At 41.7% G+C, this 18,020-nt stretch overlaps 1 protein-coding gene across 5 annotated transcripts in view; it reads left to right on the top strand.

Annotated features, from left to right (window-relative positions):
* Window positions 1-18,020, top strand: part of SNX29 (sorting nexin 29) — a 510,437-nt gene that overhangs the window by 171,455 nt on the left and 320,962 nt on the right. The window lies entirely within an intron of this gene.

The following is an 18,020-nucleotide window of genomic DNA, read 5'->3' as shown; positions in this document are numbered from 1 at the left end:
GGAAAGCTATCTGGCCCCAGACTTTTGTTTGTTGGGAGTTTTTTTTTTTTTTTTTTAAGATTTTACTTATTTGATAGAGACAGCGAGTGGGGGAGGGAGAGGGAGAGAGAATCTGAAGTAGACTCCAAGCTGAGTGCAAAGCCCGAAGTTGGGCTTAATCCCATGACCTGAGCCAAAACCAGGAGTTGGACATTTAATTGACTGAGCCACCCTGGTGCCCCTGTTGGGAGATTTTTGATTACTGATTCAATTTCTATGCCGGTTATGATCTGTTCAAATTTTCTATTTCTTCCTGTTCCAGTTTTGGTAGTTTGTTAGTTTCTAGCAATTTGTCCATTCCTTCCTGATTGCCCAGTTTGTTGGCATATAATTTATCATAGTATAAATGTGTTGGTTGTGATATCTCCTCTTATATTTGTGCTTTTATCTATTTTGGTCCTTGCTTTTTTCTTTTCGATAAGTCTGGCTAAGGGTTTTGTCACTTTTATTCTTCCAAAGAACCAGCTCTTAGTTTCATTGGTTTGTTCTTCTGTTTTTTTGTTTGTTTCTATATAGTTTATTTCTGTTGTAATATTTATTTCCCTTCTTCTGTTGGCTTTGGGTTTTATTTGCTGTTCCTTTTCTAGCTCCTTTAGGTGTAAGGTTAGGTTGTGTATTTGAGACTTTTCTTGCTTCTTGAGGTAGACCTTGCAATATACTTCCATTAGGGCTGCCTTTGCTGCATCCCAAAGGGTTTGGACTGTTGTGTTTTCATTTGCATTCATGTATTTTTTAAATTAATTTCCTGGTTAACCCATGCATTATTTTTTTGTATTTTTTTTTTCATCTCTTCATCTCTTGTTATAGTCTTTGGTTTAAAATCTAGTTTGTCTGATATAACTGGCCACTCCAGCTTTCTCTTGACGATGTCCATTAGCATGGTAGATGGTTTTCCATCCCCTCACTTTCAATCTGCAGGTGTCCTAAGGTCTAAAATTAGTCTCTTGTAGGCAGCATAAAAATAGATCTTGTTTTTTTTTTTAATCCATTCTGAAATCCTATGTCTTTTCTTTTTTAAAGATTTTATTTATTTATTTGACAGAGAGAGGCACAGCGAGAGAGGGAACACAAACAGGGGGAATGGGAGAGGGAGAAGCAGGCTTCCCGCTGAGCAGGGAGCCCAACATAGGGCTCGATCCCAGGACCCTGAGATCATGACCTGACCCGAAGGCAGACGCTTAACGACTGAGCCACCCAGATGCCCCAAATCCTATGTCTTTTGATTGGAGCATTTAGTCCATTTATATTCAGAGTGAATATCGAAAGAGATGAATTTAGTGTCATTGTGTTGTCTGTGGAGTTGGTATTTCTGGTGATGTTCTCTGGTCCTTTCTAGTCTTTGTTGCTTTGAGTCTTTTTCCCCCCACTCACAGAATCCCCCTTAATATTTCTTGCAGGGCTGGTTTAGTGGTAATGAACTCCTTTATTTTTTTTTTTTTTTGGTTTAGGAAACTCTTTATCTCTCTGTTCTGAATGACAGCCTTGGTGGATAAAGAATTCTTGGCTGCATATTTTTCCCATTCAGCATGTTGAATATTTCCTTTTATTCCTTTCTGGCCTGCTGAGTCTCTCTGGACAGATCGGCTGCAAACCTGATCTGTCTTCTCTTGTAGGTTTAGGTTTTTTTCCCCCTTCCCGCTTTTAGGATTCTTTCCTTGTCTGTGTATTGTGTGAATTTGACTATGATAAGCCTTGGCGATGGTCAGCTTTTGTTGAATTAATGGGAGTTCTCTGTGCTTGGATTTTGGTGTGTGTATGCTTCCCCATATTAGGGAAGTTTTAGCTGTAATCTGCTTGAATAAATGTTTTGCTCTCTTTTCATCTTCTGTGACTCTTAGGATACCAATGTTAGTCTGTTTTAATGAGTCGCTGAGTTCCCTAAGTCTGCCTTTGTGATCCATTACCTTTGTTTCCCTCTTCTTTTCAGTTCATTATTTTTCATGGTTTTATATTCTATATCACTGATTCCTCTGATTTGTCCATCCTCATTTTTATGGCATCCATTTGAGTCTGCATCTCGGTTATAGCATTTTTAATTTCAGTTTGACTAGATTTTAGTTGTTCTATCTCTGCAGTAAGGGTTTCTCTAGTGTCTTCCATGCTTTCTTAAAGCCCAGCTAGTATCCTTAAAATTGCTTTTAAATTCTACTTCAGACATCCTACTTATATTTGCATTGATTAAATCTGTCGGTGTTCTTTCTTCCTATTCTTCCTTTGGGGTGAATTCCTCTGTCTTGTTATTTTGGAGGGGAGGGGAAAGGCGAAATAAAATAATTTTAAAAATTAAAAAAAAAACAACCCTAAAGTACAAAACAGAAGTTAGATCCTGGGTGTGTTTTGGTCTGCTTGTTATAAGAAGCTTGTTAGAAAAGTAGAAAGAAAAAAAAGAAAAAAAATATAATATATAAAATTAAAAAATGGCTCTGTATCCAATAAAAACAAACAAACAAAAAAGACAAAACAAAAAGAAACAGACCCCAAAAGATGCTGGATCCTGTTTCCCCTAGAGCTGAAGCTTTGCATCACTCTCTGATCAGTAGACTTAGTGTGGGTGAGAGGTTTGTGTTGGTCTTCTGGGGGAGGGGCCTGCTGTTCTGATTCTCAGGTGGAATTGCCCTATCCACTCTTTTTCTTAATAAAAGAATAAACACACACATATGTTGTACATAACTTTTTTTTCTGAGATACTGGAAAAATGGTTTCAGACATGGTGATTCTTTAGCCCTACATTTATTTCCCAAGAATAAAGACTGTATCCTATATTACCATAATATTATGCCTGAGAAGGTAAATCTACAATAATTAACATACAGCCTGATGTGGGGAAAAAAAGGCAAAATGAAACATTAAATTTTCTTCCTACAACCCTTTCGACAAGTCCTTGAAACAGGCAGAGTGACACTCCTTTAGAAACTCAGCTGCCTCGCTGTTAATACATTGCCAAGGGCAAGAGACAATTTTAGCCCGACCCCCAGGATCCTTTGAGTCTTGTTTAAGATATAAAAAGTCTTTTAGGAACTTCCTTTATTTCTACCCCCAAGGTACACGTTGGTAGCCATCCCCCAAGCATATGACCCACTGATACACATCTGAAGGGTCTCATGATGAAGGTTTTATTAGACAGTTAAAAATGGCCTTTTCCCAGCAATAGCTAGCCCTCTCAAGGTCCTGGAAACCTTGCTTCCAAAATTCCTTAGAGACTTATGCACCCCTAACCCCCTGCCAACTTGGAAGTATATACTGGGCCACTCCTCGTGACCCCAGGGCAGCTCTTTCGGCCCACCGGTCCCTGTGCTTTAATAAAATCACCTTTTCGCACCAAAGACGTCTCAAGAATTTTTTCTTGGCCGTCAGCTCCAGACCCCAACAACACTCCAAAATGACATCACTGCCCACAGTCCCATAGTTCTATTCCTTTATTGTTCCTAAAAGGTTTTTTTTTTTTAGTAATTACTCCCCCCAGAGTCAGGTGCTAAATGAAGTGGATGCGTTCATTATCTTGGGTTGTTGTGTTGTCAGACCATCTTTGAGCATGAGTTCCATGCTCTGCAGTACATGCTGCATGTTGTGCACGGTCAAGTTCCTGCTTCTGAGGAGGTCCTGCCTACAGGCAGCCACCTTACAAACAAAAGCAAGGAAGCTTTGGACCTCCTACAGCTTCCTGCTGGTTGCTGTATTCCTGAGTTGCAATTGCCTTTATAACAAAAGCCATCCAGTTCCCTCCTGGACTTGAAGACCACCATGCCTCATCAGCTTCCAGGAAGGCACAGGATTTCATTCAGGTTTGGGCACTGACCTATATAAAGCCATCTTCAGAGCTTTCCAGGCACATTGTTCTGGCCTTCTGGAATTTTCTGGGAACCGGGAGGCTAGATAACAAACATTGCTTATACTTAGTAGTGTCCTTCATGGTTTCTCAGTAACTCATCCTCAAGGTGTGGGGTGGAATTGAATATAGTAGAAAAATGTTTTCATCCAGTGAAGACAAGCAGCAGTGACAAGACAACTTGAAGGAGCCTCTTTTTGTTTTTTATTTTTGGTGTTTTTTCTTTTCTGCTCTGTCGACTTGCAGTCATTATCTGTTCAGGGAAAATAATTGTGTTTCCTCAGAGATGTGTTTTAGTTGGCTACATCCTGTGGGCTGACTCTTCATCAAGGTGAATGTGCCTTTTTGAGCAGGCCAGTGAACATTGTGCTGTGGTCACGAAACTGTAAGCCATCATATAGGGAGGGCTGTTGGTATGAACCTGGACTTAAAACACTGTGGTAACCTAAGTTTTATATCCCATCTTTGCTTTGACCATGAAATTTCTGTCCCACAGCTGTTTCTGGAATTGGTTGGAGTGCTGGTGTTTATGTGTAGTGGAGCTGGGAGGCGGTTTCTCAAACTGGAATTCCTACAGGGGCCAAGTGGATAATGGAAGTGAAGAAAGCAGGGCCTAGGAGAGAACAGGCAGCAGGGGGACCCTTTGGGACACTAGAGAGCACTTGTGCTGCCTGAAGGAGCAGCCGACTACTTGTTGTCACCCATGAGTGGCCCCGAGAGCCCGTAGGCCCTCTGTGGTCACACACTGGCTTTTTTCCAAGATAACTTGAAAACCTGGATCTTGGAGGAAATTACCTTGATTTTTAATTACTTGTATCTAATAAAACTGCATCACATGCACCCCCCCCCCCCCCCGCCGCCACAGACACCCGATCCATCCCCACCCCCTAACCCCTGCGGGTCAACAGAGCAGGTCTTCCAGCCAGACAGCCCTGTGTAGTAACCTTTGTCTGTCTGTCTGTCTGTCTGTCTGTCTGTCTGTCTCTCTCTCTCTCTGCTTCTTGGCCTCCATTGTTGTATTTTGTTGTTCCCTGTTAAATTCATAGAGTCTCCATTTCCTGCCTGTAGTCTCAAGAGGCTGGGATTTGATGAGACTATTGTGACTTATGCAAGAGCCAAATTGAGTTTTCACCTTGGTATTCAGATGCAGGATGTGTCTGCCACCCAAGGCTTCAGCAGTGACAACAGCTCCTCCACAGACCATCAAAATCCCAGACGTCACACCACCTTCCTGAAGGAGGGGGACCATTCTAGGCCTCCCCCCCCTGACCCTGCTTCCTATAGGCAGACTGCACAGTGATGGTGAGCATGCCCCCTCATGCCCAAATGCTGCTAGAAGTGTTGGCCAGGTTCAGCAACAGTGGTCCTGTTGGCCTTGGCACAAAGGAGGAGGTAGGTAGGTTTCATGAACTGCAGCCCTCTGAACTTGATATTTATCAAAGTAATAGTACTAGCTAGGCCATGTTCCTCTCAGATCCTATTTAATGTGCTGTATTTATATTTATAAAGCAAACTGTTGTGGCTTTTCAGCACCAATTATGAGCTATTTAACCCTTTCAACCCTACTTAGTGGGTTGTTATCATAAACCCATGTTTTCATTGGTTGCAAGCCTGGTTTGTTTGTTTTTTTTTACACATCTTTTTACTTTGAAAAAATTTAAAAATTGCTGAAGAATTGCAAGAATAGTGGAAGGACTCCCATGTACCTTTCAGCCAAATTAACTAGTTGTTAGCATTTTATCATATTTGAGGTAGATTTCTCTGTATCTACCTATAAAAACATTTTTCCTGATCATTTTTAAGTGCTGTGTTTCCTAAGAACAAGAGCATTTTCATAAATACCTATCGTGTGTTGGTAAAATTCAGGAAATATATCACTGATGTGATAGTATGTGATGCCCATATTCATATTTAACCATTGAGGCCAATTAAGCCTTTTATGGCCCTTTTCTTGGCCCAATCCAGAATCTGGTCCAGAATCTGGCATTGCATTGAACTCTTGCATCTGTTAAATCTCCCTTAATCTGGAGCCCTTCCACACTATCTTTGTTTTTCATGACCTTGACTTGTGTATTCCTTTTCTGGCCAGTTGGCTTTGTAGACCATCCCTCAGTCTGGGTTTGGCAGCTGTTGGCTCACGATTAGATTCAGGTTATGCATTTTTGACAGGATCTGAAGGGTTTTAAATCCATTTCCTCTTGGTCTAAGACAGGGACACTAACTGGCACATAGACTTATGGTCTGATGGAGGGCAGAGCTTGATATTGAGAGGTGAGTGTGAAAGAGCTCTGGGCCCCCGGCCAGAACTTGCCTCACAGGTGGGTCTTGTTGGGCATGTGAGCTGTTTTTGTGTGTGTGTGTGTGTGTGTGTGTGTGTGTGTGTGTGTGTGTGTGTGTGTGAATCAGTGTTTTAAGACCTTAAAACTTGACAGAGAAATCCAGATTGTCAGCTGCTCCTGAAGGGCTTGAAGATCTGTGACACTGGGGCCCCAGTCCTGTGTGCCTGTTGTTGAGTCATAGATGTCCCCTGCACACGTGTGCACTTTCCTGTGACTCCTACCTTCCCATGATGTGTGATGGATATTTGATGTACGTTGCCTCTGTCTGCTTCCCTCCTGCATGTTACTCACCTGGTTCCTGTGGGTCTGCGATTCTGAGACCTCCAGAATAGCCCTGCAGTTAAGCTCTCTCTGTGTTCTGCTCCTGTGCACGCTCAAGCATTCTTATTGGGACCTTCTTCAGGGAACAGGTGGCCATTTCATAGCTGCTTCTTTTGCTCGTTCTTCCCTCTTGTGAGAGGTTGCCTTATTTGGCTCTATTTATTGTTATCCCCCTGCAGTGATACGGTTTGCATTCACTCTTCCTGAAGGTAGATTGTCACATGGAGGACCTTAGGGTGTCCTAAACTGGCTCTCGAGGAAGCCAAATTCAGTGAGACGCCCCTTCAGCTCCCAGTTAATGTGGGAAAGGCTCTATCCCTAGAGGGGCTGACACCAGCCTGGGGAAATCAGGCAAGTATTTTCGGAGGAGGTGAGTTTGAATCGGTGATTCATCCTATTAGCTTGGGGGACTAGGACTCTGTATTGATGCCTGACGTCGAAATACTCCAGGAATGACTTGTGCGTTATTGAAGGTCTTCCCTCTCCTTTCACTTCCGTGGAGAAAACCTTTTTCGGTTAGGAGACAATGATGGTAGAGCTCCCATTTATAATTTATGAATAATGATGCCAGAAAAGAACAGCTAACATTTACTTGGTACTTATTTACCAGACACTTGATAGATAGTTGCATTTATACACACATGCGTGTGCACACATACACACTTATTTTAATTGTGCCTGTAATTTCTTTCTTTTTTTTTTTTAAGATTTTATTTATTTATTTGACAGAGAGAGACACAGCAAGAGAGGGAACACAAGCAGGGGGAGTGGGAGAGGGAGAAGCAGGCTTCCCGCCGAGCGGGGAGCCCAATGCGGGGCTCGATCCCAGGACCCTGGGATCACGACCTGAGCCGAAGGCAGATGCTTAACGACTGAACCACCCAGGCGCCCCTGTGCCTGTAATTTCTGAAGCAGGTATTTCTATTCTCCCATTTTATAGGTGATAAACCAGGGCCCAGAGAGGTCAAGTGACTTGCCCAAGGTCACACAGAGGCAGAGCCAGCATTCATGTTGGGCCTGTTGGACCTCAAAGCAAACCCTTAAATGACCTAAAGGACTGAACTGAGCAGTAAGCTGCCTTAAGTCAGTGCCCTATAGAAGTAACTCGAAAGAGTTTTGAGTGAGTGTAAATGACAGTCAAGTATGAGTCGACTATAAAGTTTGGAACCTTGTGATTTTCCTTTTGTGCTCAGGATATTTCGGGTGTGTGTCCTCTGCAATTAATTACCTCTATGAGTTGCTGGAGTTGTTTGAGCTGTTTCCCTGGCTCTGGATATGAAATGTGGGGCCAGTGTGCCATTCTGAGTGGAGTTTACCAGGTGGCTAATGGGATGGGGCTTATAAAAGAAAGAGTGAAATGGTGGGAACAGGGAGTGAGCACTAAAAATCAAACAAGCTTTTTACAACTCCCCTCCTTCTCCAGGTGGCAGATGAGAAATCACACAGCTCAAGTCAGGGAACAGTCAGGGAGAATTGCAGACTTCGGGAATTTGGGCCCCCTTGGTAATCCTGGCCTGGCCCTGTCTTACTAGAGAAAATGGCTGGAAAGACAGAAGTAGTCCGATTTGATTTCTTTTCTTTCTTTTCTTTCTTTCTTTCTTTCTTTCTTTTCTTTCTTTGATAGAGAGCAGAGAGAGAACACACAAATGGTGGAAAGGGACAGAGGGAGAAGCAGACTCCCCACTGAGCAAGGAGCCAGATGCGGGGCTTGATCCCAGGACCCTGAGATCATGACCTGAGCCAAAGGCAGACGTTCAACCCACTAAGCCACCCAGGCGCCCCAGTAATCAGATTTCTTGTGCACAGTAAGGGACCACTGCTTTCTGAACCACATTAGGGGGAGCATGATGGTGCCTCGGTGGGCTTTCGCTCAGATCGGGTTGTGCTGGGAGAGTGCAGGGTAGTGAGTGGTTCTTGGGCTCAGGTGTGTCCCAGAAGTGACCTGGAAGCTGGTTAAAATGCAGATTCCAGGCCTACTCCAGAGTGCAAATGTTGAGTTCTGCAGCAGGGCCTGGGAATCTGCTTTGAGGTAATTTTTTTTTTAACTTCTGAATATGTTTGTTTGCTAGGAACAGAACATTATTCTCCATAATGCATACAGTCATTCAATCAGATAATTTACATTTTTACCATCTAGTCCTTTTTTCACATTCAGTCTTCACCCAATTTCCCAGTAATGGCCTTTCTTGTAAAATGATTGATTCCAGAATGACTTGTTGCATGTAATGTCTTCAGTCTGGAACCGTTTTTTCCCTGGACTTCTGTGACCTTGACAGTCCTGAAGATGATTGGTCAGTTTATTTTGCAGAATGCTGCTCGGTTGGTTGGCTTGTTGTTTCTGAGATGAGCTTTCAGTCCATGCATCTTGGTTATTAACATCACCGAGGTGCTGCATGCTCCTCTCTGAGCATCCTAGCAGGTGGTGCATGGCTTCAATTTGTCCCATTACGGATGATGGGAATTGTGATCCCTTGATCACTGTGGTGTCTGCCACCCTCCTCTGCTGGGAACATCTTCCCCCTTTGTGGTTGTTCAGTATTTTGTGGATAGGTAGTTGGAGTCTATGTAAATAATCTCATTATGCATTAAACTTTCCACTTACTGCTGGGCTCACGGATTTCTGTTTTATTCAGGGGCTCATCATCTGTTACTATCACCCTTTTGATGGTCTGATTGTCCTGGATTTGTCCAGCGGCATCCCTGATGAGTTGGCTTCTGTGTCCTTTTGAAATGACCCCGTGAGTTCACGTGGACACCCAGAATTCCAGGGCAACACCACACTGTTGACCTCTAGTCTTCTCACTTTATGTATTTGTTCCTCCCTTCTCTGAAGCAAGAACCCTGGCTCCCGCTGTCTGCATGTTTAGGTATTTATTTACTTTTAAGTGAGATACCAGAGTTTTTATTATTTTTTTACTTTAAAGTTTTTACTTTAATTCCAGTTAACATACAGTGTAATAGTTACTGTTCAGATGTGCAGGATAGTGATTCAGCACTTCCTTACATCCCCCTGTGCTCATCACGACAAGGGCGCTCCTCAGTCCCTATCATCCGTTTCACCCATCCCCCACCCACCCATCTCCCCCTGGTGACCATCACTTCTCTATAGTTAAGAATGTTTCTTGCTTTGACTCTGTGCGCTCTCTTTTTCTCTCTCTCTCTCTTTCGAATTTGTTTCCCTTTGCTTGTTTGTTTCTTAAATTCCATGTGAGTGAAATCATGTGTTATTTGTCTTTCTGTGACTTATTTCGCTTAGTATTACACCCTCTAGCTCCATCCACATTGTTGCAAATAGCAAGATTTCATTCTTTTTTACAGCTGAATAATATTCCATTGTGTATCCATCCCACACCCTCTTTATCCATTCATCAATCGATGGATACTTGGAGTGCTTCTGTCTATTGGTTGTTGTAAGTAAAGCTGCTATAAACATAGGGGTGTGTGTATCCCTTTGAATTAGTGTTTTTGTATTCTTTGGGTAAATACCCAGTAGGGTGATTCCTGGATCTTAAGGTAGTTCTATTTTTTTTTTTTTTTTTAAGATTTATTTATTTATTTGTCAGAGAGGGAGCGAGGGAGAGGGAGTGGCAGGCAGAGGGAGAAGCAGGTTCCCTGCTGAACAAGGAGCCCAACCCGGGACTCAATCCCAGGACCCTGGGATCATGACCTGAGCCGAAGGCAGATGCTTGACCAACTGAGCCACCCAGGCGTCCCAAGGTAGTTCTATTTTTAACTTTTTGAGGAACCTTCGTACTGTTGCCCAGAGTGGCTGCACCAGTTTGTATTCCCACTAACATTGCAAGAGGGTTCCCCTTTCTCCGCATCCTCGTCCACATCTGTTGTTTCCTGTGTTGTTAATTTTAGCCATTCTGACTGGTGTGAGGTGGTATCTCATTGTGGATTTGATTTGCATTTCCCTGATAAGTGATGATTATCTTTTCATGTGTCTCTTGGCCATCCAAATGTCTTCTTTGGTAAAATGTCTGTTCATGTCTTCTCCCTGTTTTTTAATTGAATTATGTTGTTTTTGGGTGTTGAATTTAATAAGTTCTTTATGTATATTGGATACTATTTTTGTGCCAGTACCATACTGTTTTGATTACTAGAGCTTTGTAATACAGCCTGAAGTCCAGAATTATGATGCCTCCAGCTTGCTTTACTTGTTCAAGGTTTCTTGGGGTATTCGGGATCTTTTGTGGTTCCAAACAAATTTTAGGATTGTTGGTTCTTGTTTTGTGAAAAATGCTGGAGGTATTTTTTTTTTTTTTTAAGATTTTTATTATTTATTTATTTGACAGAGGGAGAGACAGCGGGAGCAGGAACACAAGCTGGGGCAGGGGGAGGTGGGAGTGGGAGAGGGAGAAGCAGGGAGCCCATTGTGGGACCCGATTCCAGGACCCTGGGATTATGACCTGAGCCAAAGGTAGACGCTTAATGACTGAGCCACCCAGGCACCGTATGCTGGAGGTATTTTGATAGGGATTGCATTAAATGTGTAGGTTGCTTTGGGTAGTATAGACATTTGAACAGTATTTGTTCTTCCAATTCATGAGCATGGAATGTCTTTCCATTTCTTTATGTCTTCGGTTTCTTTTATCCGTGTTATATAGTTTTCAGAGTACATGTCTTTAACCTCTTTAATAAGGTTTATTCCTAGGTATCTTATTATTTTTGGTGCAATTACAAATGGAATTGTTTTGTTAATTTCTCGTTCTGCCACTTCATTATTGGTGTATAGAAATGCAACAGATTTCTGTCCATTGATTTTTGTATCCTGCGACTTCAATTTGTTTATTGGTTCTAACTGTTTTTTAGTGGAATCTTCGATTTCTTTTTGTTGTCTGATTGCTGTGGCTAGGACTTCCAGTACTATGTTGAATAAAAGTGGTGAGAGCAGACATCCCTGTCTTGTTCCTGACCTTAGAGGAAAAGCTCCATTTTTTTTCCCATTAAGGATGAAGTTAGTTCCGGGTTTTTGATAAATGGCCATTATTATGTTGAGGTATACTCCCTCTAAACCTATTTTGTTGAGGGTTTTTATAATGAAAGGATATTGTATTATGTTAAATGCTTTTTCTGCATCTGTTGAAATGATCCTATGGTTCTTATCCTTTTTCCTATAGATATGATGTATTCCATTGATTTGTGAAATTGAACCACCCTTGCTTCTCAGGAATAAATCCCCCCTTGATTGTGGTCAATGATTTTTTAAATGTATTGTTGAATTTGGTTTGCTAGTATTTTGTTGAATAGTTGCATCTGTGTTCACCAGGGATATTGGCCTGTGGGTGGTGTTTTGTTTTGTTTTGTTTTTTTGTGTGTGGTGTTTTTAGTGTCTTTATCTTGTTTTGGTATCACAGTAATGCTGGCCTCATAGAATGAATTTGTAAGTTTCCCTTCCTTTTCTATTTTTTGGAATACTTTAAAAGAGTAGGTATTCTTTAAATGTTTGGTAGAATTTGCCTGTGAAGCCATCTGGACATGGACTTTTGTTTGTTGGAAGCTTTTTTTTCTTATTATTGACTCAATTTCTTTGTTGGTATTGGTCTGTTCACATTTTCTATTTCTTCTGGTTTCAGTTTTGGTAGTTCATATGTTTCTAGGAATTTATCCATTTCTTCCAGGTTGTCCAGTTTGTTGGCATATAGTTTTTCATAGTATTCTCTTATGATTGTTTGTATTTCTGTGATGTTGGTTGTTTCTTCTCTCTCACTGTAATTTTATTTGAGTCTTTTTTTTGTTCTTGATAAGTCTTGCTAGAGGTTTATTTATTCATTTATTTATTTTCAATGAATCAGCTCTTGGTTTCATTGATCTGTTCTATTGTTTGTTTAGTTTATCATTTATTTCTGCTCTAATCTTTATTATTTCCTTCCTTCTGCTGGTTTTATGTTCTTTTTCTAGTTCCTCTAGGTTATAAGTTTAAGTTGTTTGAGATTTTTCTTGTTTCTTGAGGTCAGCCTGTACTGCTGTATACTTCCTTTTTAGAATCACTTTGGCTGCATCTGAGAAATTTTGGACCATTTTAATTTTCATTTGATTCTGTGTGCTTTTTAAATTCTATTTCCTGGTTGATCTGTTCATTGTGTAATAGCATGTTATTTAACCTCATGTATTGGTGGTCTTTCCCAATTTTTTTCTTGTGGTTGACTGTGAGTTTCATAGTGTTGTGGTCAGAAAATAGGCATGGTGTTACCGACCTTCTTGAAGTTGTTGAGGTTTATTTTGTGAGATAATATGTGATCTATTCTGGAGAGTGTTCCATGTGCACTTATAAAGAATGTGTATTTTGCTGTTAGAGGATGGAATGTTTAGAAGGTGTCTATTAAATCCATCTGTTGCAGTGTGTCATTCAAAGCCACTGTTTCCTTGTTGATGTTCTTTTTAGATGATCTGTCCATTCCTGTGATCAGGGTGTTGAAGTCCCCTATTATTATTGTTATTATCAGTTAGTTTCTTCATGTTTGTTATTAACTATTTGAAGTATTTAGGAGCTCCTATGTTGGGTGTATAAATAATTAAAATTGTTAGATCCTCTTGTTGGATTGTCCCCTTTATTATAATAGAGTGTCCTTCTTTGTGTGTTGTTATAGTCTTTGTTTTAAAGTCTATTTTCCCTGACATAAGTATTGCTACTATGGCTTTCTTTTGACATCCATTTGCATGATAGAAGTTTCTCCATTTTCTCCCTTTCCATCTGCAGGTATCTTTAGGTCTAAAATGGTTCTCTTGTAGGTAGCATATAGCTGGGTCTTGTTTGTTTGTTTTTTAATCTGTTCTGTTTTAATTGGAGCGTTTAGTCCGTTTACATTCAATGCAAGTATTGATAGATATGTATGTGTTTCCATTTTATTATTTGTTTTGTCGTTGTTTCTAAAGATTTTTTCTGATGCTTTCTTGTTGCTGTCTCTTCCAAGGTTTGCTTATTTTTTCTTTAGTGATATATTTGGGTTTCTGTCTTTCTTATTCTTGGCATATTTATTAGTGGTTTTTGATACATGGTTACCATTAGGTTTGTATATAATGTCTTGTGTGTATAGTAGTCTGTATTAAGTTGATGGTTATTTACCTTTGAACTCATTCTTTTCTCCTCTCCTCCCCACAGTTTAGCTATGTTGTTAAATTTTATGTCTATTTTTTGTGGGTTCCTTGCCTGATTTTTTTTTAACAGAAATACTCATTTTTCCTGCTTTTGTGTTTCTTACCTCTATACTGTCACTTTTCATCTCTCCTTTGTGCTCAAAGAGTCCCTTTTAATATTTCTTGTAGGGCTGGTTCAGTGGTCATAAACTCTTTTAGTTTTCATCTGGGAAGCTCTTCATCTCTCCTTCTATTCTAAATGATAGCCTTGCTGGACAGAGTATTCTTGGCTGCAGATTTTTCCCATTCAGCACCTTGAATACATCATGCCCCTGCCTTCTGGCCTGCCAAGTTTCTGTTAAGAAATTTGATGCTAGCCTTATGGGTTTTCCCTTGTAAGTTAATAACTTGTTGCCTCTAAATTTTTTTCTAGATCACTATATTTTGCAAATATAATTACAATATATCTTGGTATTTTGACTCTGTTGGGGGTTCTCTGTCCTTCCTGGATCTGGATATCTGTTTCCTTCCCCAGATGAGGGAAGTTTTCAGCTCTTGTTTCTTCAGATTTTCTGTCCCCATTTCTCTATCTTCTTCTGGGACTCAGATGATATAAACATTATTAGGTTTGATGGAGTCATTGAGTTCCCTAAGTCTATCCTTGTTTTGCATAATTCTTTTCTCTGTTTTGTTTGGCTTGAGTACTTTCCATTACTTTGTCTTCTAGGTCGTTAATTCATTCCTCTGCCTGGGATGTGTGGCTGGTGTGTGGCTGGGGACTCACAGGTGGGTCCAATGCAGGGGTAGTGCGTAGGGGCAGCTGTGCACCTGGTTGGCTTATTGGGGTGCCTGGGTAGCTTTAACAAAGTTTGCCATGAGCCCAGGGCAAGGCCAGCAGGCTTGAAGTGGGTGAGTCCTTGGAGAACTTGTGGGTGTGGTGCACCACTAGGGGGTTAGGTAGCAAGTGTCTATGCACCTTGCCTCCTGCAGGTGTCTCTGTTTGTATGCTGGCAGATGGGGGAGGAAAATGGCAGCTGCTAGCTGCCTCATTTTCATAGCAGTCCCCCCACAGGCTCAGAAGTCCATATGAACAGATGCCTCCTCTTTGCCCCCTGTGTTGTATAAACTGCTGTGGTTAGGTTGCATTTCTGCCCAGGCTGCTGTCTCTTTAAGGGCAGCTTCCTGGCTATCACTTGACCTCCAGGCTCAGCCAAGGCTGAGTCAGCTGAACTCCAGAACAAACTGTGAGAATTCAGCCTTTATGGTTTGTAAAGCCAAAAGTTGCAGGGCATTAGTCTTCCCTGTGTGGAGTTTGTTTTTCTGCTCTCTCTGCTCATGCAGCTCCCTCCTTCCTCCAGGCTCACTTCCTCTGCCTTTCTCAGCTCTCAGATGCAGTTTGTTTTCTGTATTTAGTGGTGAAGTTTGTTCTGCCAGTCCTGGGGTCACTCTCCCGTTTACTGATTTGGATGTGGATGATATATAGGTCAAAACATGGGACAGGGTGAGCTCAGGGTCCTCGTACTCTGCCATCTTAGGATATCAGGCTATATTTAGTTACTTCATCATTGCCCCCTCTATGTAACTGGTTTCCAGTGGCTTTGGCAGGATTGGTTCAGGAAGAGCAGGGCTGGGAGATACCTTCTTTCTGATTAAGCTCCTCCAGCTGATTCTCTTATGGGAATCCTCTATCCTCTGACCACCTTGGAAGAACCCTGGCCTGTTGCAGACTGTGGACTTTGGAGTTGCCTAGATACCAATCTTGTTTCCACTTCTGGGTGACCTCGGCTAATCTCCAGCCCTGCTGAATTTCCCTTTCCTCATTTGGTCAAGTTTGGACAGTAGTAATACTAATATTTTGAAAGGACTGAAACAAGAGAAAGAGGATTTCCTCAAGATCTTAGAGTCTAGATGAGGGTGATGAGCACAGGCCAGGGGTATTAACATATTTTACTTGTTGGGAGGGAAGCTTCTCTGGGGTATGGTGGGAGTGGAAGAGGGGGTGGTCACAAACCCCTGGTGGTGGAGGAAGGGCTTCAGAGAGAACATGCCTTTGAAGAGACTGCTGAAAAACTTGGGGGTGTTAACCAGGACAGATGGGAGAGTTGTGGAGAGATGGTCAGATCAGCCTTGGGAAGCCGCAGGTGTCGGGAGAAGCCTGGTTGGTGTGCGTGACAGTGATGAGCTGATGGCCAGATCCCAGAGCTGGTTGGGGTTCTTTGTGGCTGGTGATCTGAGAGTTTTGCCCCTTCCCCTTGTATTAGCGGGTAGTGGTATTTCCTTGAGTTTGGAGAGTTCTCTATATATTTAGATACAAGTCTTCTGTTGTCTGTCTGATTTATAAATATGTTCTCCCAGTCTGCAGTTTGTCTTTTCATGCTCTTCACAGTGTCTTTTGCAGAGCAGATCTGATTTAACATTTTTTTTTTCTATTACAGATCATGCTTTTGGTGTTAAATCTAAGAACTGTGTGCCTAACCCAGCTTAGGCATGCAGATTTTCTGAAATGTTTTGCATTTATCTGTCCTACAGTTTGGGTTAATATTTGTGTAAGGTGTGAGGTATTGAAGTTGACTTCTCTGCTTATGGATGTGCACCTGTTCTGAAACCAAGTATTGAAGAGACCATCCTTTCTCCTGACTTGTCTTTGTACTGTAGTCAGAAATTACCTGGCCAGGGGCGCCTGGCTGGCTCAGTCGGTGGAGCATGCGACTCTTGGTCTCGCGGTTATAAGTTTGAGTCCCATGTTGGGTGTACAGATTACTTAAAATCTTAAAAAAAAAAAAAAAGAGGTTAGCCAGATTTGTGAGTTTATTTCTGGACTCTTGGTTCTGTTCTGTTGGTCTGTGTCATTTTGCAGTACTCCATTCCTTGACTGCTGTACCTTTATAGAAAGTCTTAAAATTGGGTAGTATGAGTCCCCCAAAATTGTGCTTCTATTTCAAAATGATTTTGGTTATTGTAGTTTCTTTGCCTTTCCATACAAATTTTAGAATCAGCTAATGCATATATATGGAAAAAAAGCCTGGGATTTTGATTGGGCTTGCATGAAATCTATGGATCAGTTTAATTGACATCCTATTTTGAGTCTGCCAATCCATGAACCTGATAGTTCGTGCATATGTAGTTACATTTTGATTTCTTTCATCAGTGTTTTATAGTTTTCAGTATCCATATCCTGCACATTTTTTATTGGATTTACACCTATGTATTTCACTTTCTGGAGCTATGATGAATAACTCTTATGATTTTGCTTTTTAATTGTTTATTGCTAAGGTGTGGAAATACAGTTTTTGCATCTGACCTTTAAAAACTCATTCTTAGAGATTTTTGTAGATTCTTGGGATTTTGTGTGTAGAAAATCCTGTCATCTGCTAGTAGGGGCCAATTTAGTTCTTCCTTTCCTATCTGGATGCCCTCTTTTTGGCCTTAGTGCACTGGATAGAACCTCTACCTCTGTGCTCAGTGGGAGTGTTGAGAGCAACTTCCTTGACTTGTTCTCCAACTTCTGGGAAACCATTCAGTCTTTCACCACTAAGTGTGATGCTAGATGGAGGTTTTCTTCCCTGCCCACCCCCTCCCCCCCCCCGTGTTAGATCTAATCTTACTTTTTTTTTTTAATTTAAAAAAAAGATTTGTCGGAGAGAGTGTGAGCACATAAGCAAGGGGAGGGGCAGAGGGAGAGGGAGAAGCAGGTTCCCCACTGAGCAGGGAGCCCCATACGGGGCTCCATCCCAGAACCCTGGGATCATGACCTGAGCTGAAAGGAAGACACTTAACCAGGTGAGCCACCCAGGCGTCCTGATCTAACCTTACTCTTATATTCCTCCACACTCTCCCCCCACCCCACCCCAGTTCACTGGTAAAGTGTATTGATGGAAAACTTGAAAATGTCTCCTAATTCCATCATTCAGAAATGAACACCGCTAATGTTGTTTATATATTCCTACTGTAAATTGACAGCAAACTGTACATAAGGGGCTATGGTAGGTCAGCTACCTTTGTACTCTGCTGCTTTCACATAATGGTATGTTACAAATGTTCCTCCATGTGAAACATGCATACCCCTCACAGCTGTGACAGCTCCAGAATATCTTGTTGTAGGTGGACGCACCATAATTTATCCACTCCCCTACCTGACATTTAGTTTCTATCCAGTTCCTTTCTGATATATTCACTGCATCCTCATGTATGTGTTATGAGGCTTCTCCTCATTTATAGACTTTGGCTTCCTGGAAGTGGAGTTGGTGGGTCAGAAGGTGTCCTGTTCTTGAGGCTGTTGATTCTTATTTCCTAAAGTTCACCTCTGACCAGCCACTTCCACTCATGAGATGTGTGGTGTGATGGGTGGCAGAGGTTTGCACTGTGCGAGTCATGGAGAGTCATTCCCCTCTGAGCAAAGCTAGTCGGTCGGGAGA

The sequence above is a fragment of the Callorhinus ursinus genome, unplaced genomic scaffold (genome assembly GCF_003265705.2).
Source record: "Callorhinus ursinus isolate GAN/ISIS: 27379988/994484 unplaced genomic scaffold, GSC_fseal_2.0 scaffold13, whole genome shotgun sequence".
Classification (NCBI taxonomy): Eukaryota; Metazoa; Chordata; class Mammalia; order Carnivora; family Otariidae; genus Callorhinus; species Callorhinus ursinus.
This window is presented reverse-complemented; position numbering and strand designations above follow the sequence as displayed.